The sequence below is a fragment of the Chenopodium album genome, chromosome 18 (assembly GCF_948465745.1).
Source record: "Chenopodium album chromosome 18, dcCheAlbu1.1, whole genome shotgun sequence".
NCBI classification, from domain to species: Eukaryota; Viridiplantae; Streptophyta; class Magnoliopsida; order Caryophyllales; family Amaranthaceae; genus Chenopodium; species Chenopodium album.
The window spans coordinates 17,946,053-17,954,971 of record NC_137851.1 but is presented as its reverse complement, the minus strand read 5'-3'; positions in this window follow the sequence as shown (position 1 = coordinate 17,954,971).

The window sequence follows — 8,919 nt, the reverse complement described above, 5'->3', positions numbered from 1 at the left end:
GAACAACCAATACAATAACCAAAACCAATTCAACAACCAAAACCAATATAACAATCAAAACCAAGTGTCTCAAAGGAGTCAAGAGCAAGTTTCTCAACCTGATTCTACACAAGCCCAAATCCTTTAACAACTTCAAGCTATAAATCAACAAATGCAAGAGGTGAAGGCTCATAAAAAGATGGTTGATTCACAATTAGCTCAATTGGCTGAGAGAGTCTTCTTCAATTCACCATTTACTCTACCCGAACAAACACAAACTAACCCATCTCATAACATAAAACCCAATTCATGCAAGGCAATCACATTGAGATCGGGAACATCATATGACAGTCCAAAAGAGGGAGTTAGTGAGGAAAAGAAGGGAGGAGAAGAGAGTGTGAGTAAGGACAGGAGAGGTGAGAATGAAAAGGTTGTTGAGAAGGAAGGGAGTTTGGAGAAGAAGAAGCTCAAAAATAAGAAGACAACTTTCAACTCCTAGTGAAGCTAGGAATCTTGATGAGCCGGCAATTCTATTCCCCGATCGACTTGCGGAGAGGAAGTTGAATGAAAAGTTTGCAAAGTTCCTTAGTGTGATGAAGAATTTGCACATCAATCTCCCTTTCATTGAGGTTGTCACACAAATGCCATCTTACTCTTAGTTCCTCAAAGATATTCTCACCAACAAGAGGAAGCTCAATGATGAGCTCATCACCCTTCCACATCAAGTGAGTGCTCTTATCCAACATAAGATGCCCAACAAAGAAAAAGATCCGGGAAGTTTCACATTGCTGGTAAACATCGGGAACATGGAAGCTAGGGGCGCCTTAGCCGATCTTGGAGAAAGTGTTAGTTTGATTCCTCTATCCATTGCTCAAAAACTTAACATAGAGATGATCCCTACAAGGAAGACAATCCAATTGGCCGATCGTTCGGTGAAGTTACCTTATGGTTAGCTTGAGGATGTTCCTATTCGAATGGGACACATCTACGTGCCTTGTGATTTTGTAGTGATGGATATGGAGGAAGATGTTGACACTCCTTTGATCTTGGGTTGTAAAGCTCTTAATACTTTGGGGGTGGTCATCAATTGCAAGAACAACACCATTACATGTGAGGTGGCCGATGAGAAGATTGTCTTTGAGTTCTCTAAACTACTCAAAACCACTAGTAGAAAAATGTAAAAGGACACCGACAAATGCGCACCGGTTATTGAAAACCCGTGCCAAAAATAAAAGCCTAGACCACAAAAATAAAACAAGTTTAATAGGCCACCGGTTAACCGGTGGCCTTTTCCCAATATTCCCTAAAATTATAACACGCTCTCTCTCCTCACTCTTCCCTATCTATCTCTAACTCACACGCTCTCTCTCCTCTCGAACTCTCCGTCTCCTCTCTCTTCTTGCTCCACCGCAGCCACCACCAGCGTAACCCTCCTCTCTCTCTATCCTAGCTTCCCACCGCAGTCACCACCAACGCAACCCTCCTCTCTCTTCCTCCTAGCTTTCCGCCACCACCACCGCAGCCGTCACTAATGGCATAAGCCCTTAAAAAACCAGGAGAACGATGCCTAGATCTCTAGGGCGACAATGCTCCTCACAAGGTTTAACCCTCCTTTGTTTTGTTAATTTTGTATAATTTAGGTTAGGGTTTCGATTTTGTTGAGTTTTTGGGTTTTAATTTTTGATTGTATGATTTGGTCGTTGTTTTTGAGTTTAGATTTGTATGTGATGTTTGATTTTGAATTTGATTTTGTCCCTCTTGTTTTGATAATTATTGTAATTTATATGTATGGGAATTGAATTCGAATGAATGGGAAGTGAAAGAACTCTTGATTCGAATTTTCAGCTATGAATTTGTCGAATCATCAATCGGAATGTACAAACCCTAATATTAGAAATGATGATGATGACTGGTTTGATCAGGCTTCAATTTACTGAAATTCTGATTTTTTTTTTGTTTGAATTGATTTGGAATTGACTAGGTTGTTGTGTTAATGTGTGACAGACATGTTTCGATTTTTTATGGCATTTTTCTGGGTGTTTTTGATTGTTTAGTGGGTTTTTTTTTGGGGTATTTACAGCTGATAATATGAATTTTGATTTTGATTTCGATTTCATTGAGTTATAAGGTTATATTTTGGGATTTTGTGATATGGTTGCTGTGTTTGGGTTTGAGTTTGTATGTGATGTTTGATTTTGAGTTCGATTTTGTCCCTCTTGTTAGCTAATAATAGTAAGTTACATGAATGGGATTAAATTGGAATCGGAATTAAAGGGGATTATGGGTTTGATTGGGTTTTAGTTGTTGGATCTGATCCAGGAGGAGTTATGGTCTACTATGTTTTGAGATCAAAGATTGGGTTTGTGGATGTTGTTTAACTGTTTGTAGTTTAATCTTTGATGGGTTTTGATGCTTATATGTTTTTTATTTCTGGGTGATTGTAGAAAACGGAGGGAAAGATGAAAGTGTGTCTCAACCGAGTTTCACTGAGTTCAAATTGGACGAGATAAGAGCTACTGCTTCTGGGTTTATTTTCTTATTAATTACTGCTCATATATTTAAGGTCTTATTTCTTGTCCACACCATATACATAAAGGGTTCAAATGTTCAAATTGGTGTTAAGGTTATAAATTACTGCTCATGTTAATTTTATTTTAGATGGATTTTCGTAAAGGATTGAATTAGAATTAGATTTTGCTTTTTTTTTTTTAAAATTTTTTTTTATTTTTTTTTATTATTGTTATTATGATTGAGTATCTGTTAAATTATTGAATGATTGGTGTTTTAAGGTTGGAATTTGCGAGTTTCCATTTCATCCAATTAGTTCGGAGGTTATTGGAGGACTTGGTGGAATGTAAGTTTTTATTCAACCTTTTAATGTAATTTCATTTTTAAATATGTGATATCTGATATGATTTAGATTATTGTTGCTTTTTGTTTAGCTTTTGATTTGGTGCAACTGTGATCGTGTTTGTTGAAATTGTAATACTTTTGGTTTTTCGAATTGGAAGTGCTTGTTTGATAACTATCATTTATGTTTGTATTGTGATATTTGTAAGTGCATATTTTGTGAATTCTGAGTGCAGTTCTTTTATTATTGCCTAATCTGTTTTTCTTTTTTCTTTCTTTTTTTTTTTTTTTTTTTTGTGATTTGTTTCATAAGTGTATATCTTTGCTTCACCTATTGTGGATATTGATTCCATAGTAATAAAAAATATCATAGTGTTTTTTTATTCAATTAGTTGTTGAAGAGTTTAAGTAGAGAAAGAAAATAGATTCTATCACTAATCTTACATTTTATTTGGTGCTATTCTTATTGGTCTCTTTTTTTGTGTTTTTCTTCTTTGCAGGAAAAGTAATTTCCGAGGCGTGTGCTTAATAAGGACAGGTTTAGTTTCAATTTTGTTTCTTAATTTTATTTCATTGTTAATTTGTGATTGCAATTTCTGATTGTTCTGGTGCATCTGCTGCTGCAGGCCTGCAGCTGCTGCCTCGCAGGGTGCTGCTTCTGTGTTGCTGCTGTATCTGTGCTACCATGTTGCTGCTGCTTCTGTCTTGTGCTTGTAATGTATCAATGATTCTTTTCCAACAGCATCTATAGAGTTTCTAACTTTGCTATGGCCAGGTGATAAGATATTTCCTTGTTTAATGTGATTGAAGGTTGGTAGTATAATAACTATGTACACAGTCAACACGTTATGCTGTATCGATGTCTCTGATCTGTCTGTCACATTCCTCTTTGCCTTGTCATACTAGGTAATGACAAGGCAAAACATGGTTTATATCTTCTAATAGGCATAATGGAAGTGAGTTACTCTAGGTTTCATAGTGTAGAGCTTATTATCACACATAATTTGTAGTTTTTTGAAGTTATCCAAAGTTGCTTTCTTTGGAGTTTGGAAATAGCTAAATATATGGCCAAAAACATATTCGAATGCACATTGGTGACACATGAGTTGTAGCCTAAACCTCTTAACTTGACTGGAATGTTTTTTGTAGGAGACATCTGAGAAAGAGAATGTTACTATTTAGAGATATTTAGATTATGCATATAAGTAGTCTCTCCAAACATTTGAGAGTTTTTCTTAGTGTAAAGAATTCCAATTTGGTTTCATTTATCTTATGTTCTCTTACTAAGATACATACGAGTATAAAAGAGGAAGGCATTATTAAGAAAAGGAGGCTTTTGGGGAAATTGGAGTTCCAGAGTGCCACATATCTTGTGGAACCTTTCTTATGTACCTACCTGTTTTGACATGGAATATGTGTGAACAGTTCAACTTAAGGTGTGCTTGATCATATTAATGGGGAATTAATTATCTTGCTAACCCATGTTGCTTATTATTTCACAACTATCGAAATATATCTATATGGTGGTATGACGGTATGACCACATGCTTTTAATACAAATGTAATGGTTTATATATGAAACATGGTCCAGCAAATGTTATGATGTGGACATTATTGGATTGATTAGTAGACATTTGTTGAAGAGTATTAGTTCTTGTTGCCATCTCTGATTAGCTAATTTAAAGATTATTATCTTGGTCCCATCCCACATTATTTCTCAAGAATATTACAGGTTTAGTTTCAATTTTGTTTTTTATTCATTGTTAATTTCTAATTGCAATTTCTGATTGTTCTGGTGCAGCTACTGCCTAGCAAGGCTGCTGCTGCTGATGTATATCTGTCATGCCGTGTTGCTGCTGCTTCTGTGTTGCTGCTGCTTCTTTGCTGTCGTGTAACTTTGTATTTTATTTTATTTTATTTTTTGGACGAAAATTGTAATATTACAGCATCTTATTTATAAAAATATGTAAGTATATATATATATTAGTGTTTATACATCAATTTAAGTGAAAAAAATGCAAAAAAAAAAAAAAAAAAAAAAAATTTATTTTTTTTGGCCATTAAAGGCACCGGTTTTGAGCAGGAACCGGTGCCAATAACCATTACAAAAAAAACCGGGAAGGGTTTTGCCACCGGTTAACCGGTGGCAATACTAGTTTTTGCCACCGGTTTTGAACCGGTGGCCTTTTGTGCTAGGTTTTGCCACCCCCCCACTGGCCAGCGGTTCAAAACCGGTGGCAAAGGGGGGTTTTGAACCGGTGGCCAACCCTATTTTTCGCCTAGTGAACCCCCATGGTTGAGAAATGTTATGAAGTTGATGTTGTGAATGAGGAGTTAGATCGTTTGGGAAGAGTCATGATGAGGCCTCAAGATCCAATGGTTGAAGCTCTTACATGCAAGGAAGAGTACCACTCTCAAGAGGCAAAAGATTTTTTCATGGTTATGAAAGAAGCTCCCAAAGAGGAAGAGGTTAAATACCAACAAGAAGTTGAGCTTGAGCTAAATGAGGAGAAATTGGAGGAGAGTTCCAAGCCTCCTCCCAAGGTAGAACTCAAGCCCCTTCCCCCTTCTTTGAAATATGCTTATCTTGGTAATGAAGGGGAATACCCTATTATTGTCAATGCTATCCTTGATGGACTTGAATTGGAATAATTGTTGTTGTTTTGAGAAAATATAGAGATATGATAGGGTATAACATTGATGATACCAAGGGTATTAGCCCTTCTTTGTGCATGCATCGTATTCATCTTGAAAATGATCAATCCACCTCAATTGAACCTCAAAGGAGGTTGAACCCCAATCTCCAAGAGGTTGTCAAGAAGGAAATTTTGAAACTACGTGAAGCGGGCATCATTTATGCTATCTCCGATAGCAAGTGGGTTAGCCCGGTTCATGTAGTTCCAAAAAAGGGTGGAATGACAATCGTCAAAGGTGAAGGAGGAGAGGAAATCTCCACCCGGATGGTGACCGAGTGGAGAATGTATATTGGCTATAGGAGATTAAACAAAATTACAAAGAAAAACCATTTTCCTATCCCATTCATGGACCAAATGTTGGAGAGACTTTCTCACCATGCTTTCTTTTGTTTCTTGGATGGATACTCTAGATTTTTCCAAATCCCTATCCATCCAAGTGACCAAGATAAAACTACTTTCATATGTCCATATGGAACATTTGCATACCGAAGAATGTCATTCGGGTTATGCAATGATCCTTTAACATTTCAACGATGCATGACTTCTATTTTCTCCGAGATGCTTAAAAATAAGATTGAAGTTTTCATGGACGATTTTTGTGTTGGTGGCTCGTCTTTTGACACTTGTCTTTATAATCTTGAGAAAGTTTTGAAACGGTGTCAAGAGACGAGTTTGGTTTTAAATTGCGAAAAATGCCACTTTATAGTTGAGGAGGGTATTGTCCTTTGCCATAAAGTGTCAAAGAAGGGCATTGAGATTGATCCGGCCAAAGTTTCAGTGATTGCAAAGTTGCCCCCTCCTACTTTTATCACGGCAGTAAGAGTTTTTCTTGTGCATTCTATCACGGAGGTTTATTAAAGATTTTTCTTCAATCGCCAAACCTTTGACCGAATTACTCAAGAAGGATGTTGTTTTTAGCTTCAATGAGGCTTGGCTTGAGGCATTTCAAAAGCTCAAGGAAGCTCTCATTTCCTCCCCCATTATGCAAGCTTCGGATTGGAGCTTGCCTTTTGAGCTAATGTGCGATGCCAGTGACTTTGCAGTAGGTTTCGTGCTTGGGCAGAAGAAAAAAGGAAAATCATATGTCGTCTACTATGCCACTAGAAATCTAGATGAAGGTCAAAGGAATTATACAACAACGGAGAAGGAAATAATAGCGATTGTATTTGCCATGGACAAGTTTAGGTCCTATCTCATTTGCTCTAAGGTGATTGTGTACACGGATCATATTGCGGTCTGTTATCTCATGACTAAGAAGGTTGCAAAACCACGCCTTATCCATTGGGTTCTTTCGCTTCAAGATTTTGACATGGAGATGAGAGACAAGAAAGGAGCAGAGAATTATATAGAAGATCATTTGTCTAGGCTCCCTTTTGAGAACAAAGATGATGTACCAATCAATGAGGAGATGAGATTTGAAACTCTCATGGCTATAGCTTCAACATCTAGCCCATGATATGTGGATATCGCCAATTATCTTGCTTGTGGAGTCATTCCCCCGGAGTTTTCTTCTCAACAAAAGAAAAGGTTCTTCAAGGAAGTGAGAAGATACTTTTAGAATGACCCATACTTGTTCAAACAATGTGGAGATGGCCTGTTCCAGAAATGTGTCCCGGATCATGAAATCGAAGGAGTCTTGAGCATTGCCACTCATTACCATGTGGAGGACAAGGGGGAGTTGACAAGATGGTGGAAAAGATTTCTCAATCTCTATTGTGGTGGCCGACAATGCATAAGGATGCCCACAATTTTGTTTTGAGATGCGATAGTTGTCAGCGAAGTGGAGGCATAACCAAAAGGGATGAAATGTCTCAAAAAAACATCTTAGAAGTTGAGCCATTTGATGTTTGGGGAGTAGACTTCATGGGACCTTTTTTTTCTTCATGTGGGAATTTATATATCTTGGTAGCGGTTGATTACGTCACTAAGTGGATTGAAGCGATTCCCTCCCCTACGAATGATCATAAAGTTGTTCTCAAACTCCTCAAGAATATCATCTTTCCAAGATTTGTGTTCCAAGGGTGCTCATTAGTGATGGAGGTTCTCACTTGAATTGCCAAAAAAAAAACTCAAAGCCCTTCTTAAGAAGTATGGAATTGAGCACAAGGTCGGCCTACCTTACCACCCTCAAACTCAAGAACAAGTGGAGGTGTCAAATAGAGAAATTAAGAATCTTCTTGAGAGAATAGTGAACATTTCTAGGAAGGACTGGTCTCTTAAACTTGATGACACGTTATGGGCTCTAAGGACGGCATATAAGACTCCAATTGGCACAACCCCCTATATGTTAGTCTATGGGAAGGCTTGTCACTTGCCGGTGGATTTGAACACAAAGCTTGGTGGGCTATCAAGGAGCTTAACATGGATTTATCACTGGCCGGTGAGAAGAGATCTTTGAAGCTCAATGAACTTGAAGAGCTTAGATATGATGCTTATGAGGGCTCGAGGTTATATAAGGAGAAGACTAAGAATTGGCAAGACCAACACATTCGGAACAAGAGCTTTAAGGTAGGAGACAAAGTTTTGTTATTCAACACAAGGCTTCGTTTGTTTCTTAAAAAACTTAAGTCTAAGTGGTCGGGGCCTTTCGTGGTTTCAAAGACTACTCCTTATGGTTCATTTGAGTTGAAAGCTGGCGATCATAAGTTTATGGTTAATGGCCATCGTCTGAAACATTATTTCTGCAAAGATGAAGTTGGTTTTAATTGAGTGCCTAAGGCTTGATTCCTTGGATCCAAAGCCTCCTTCTTGATGAAATTTTCTCATGGCAAGCTAGTGACCTCATAAAGAAGCGCTTCTCGGGAGGCAACCCGAGTTCTAAACTCTATTCTTTCTTATTTTCCTCTTTTCTGTCGGTTTTGTTGTTAGTTCTTAACTCATGTTCTTTGGCTTTTCTTTGTATGTGTTGAACTCTTGGTCACTACGTGTGTGGTTTAGGATTTGAGGACATAGGGTCGTGTTTTGACAAGCCAGGATGGAGTTATGAAGGAAGAAGAATTGAAATGGAAGTCTCAAGGTTTAATGTGAAGCCTGCGCCCTATGAAAGCCCTCTCCAGGAGCCCGCGGGAGCGGCCTTTTGAGGAGCGGGTGCGGCTGGCAGGTTACTCAAGAAATCATACAAACAGGAGATGCCCAACCGCGCCCCAGGAGATGGCGCGGCAACGATTGCCGCGGACGCGGATGTCGGGGTTTTAGCCCTATTTAATCAGCCCTTTTTGGTCATTTCACCCATTATCTCCTTTCATTCATCCTTACTCCTCTCTATAAAAAACCCCCAATTTCTCAAACCCTAACCACCATAACCTCTCAAAATCCTACTAATCCTCACTCAAACTCCTTCAAATTTTCATCAATTCTTTTCAAATTCATCATCTTCGCCATTTTCATCACATTT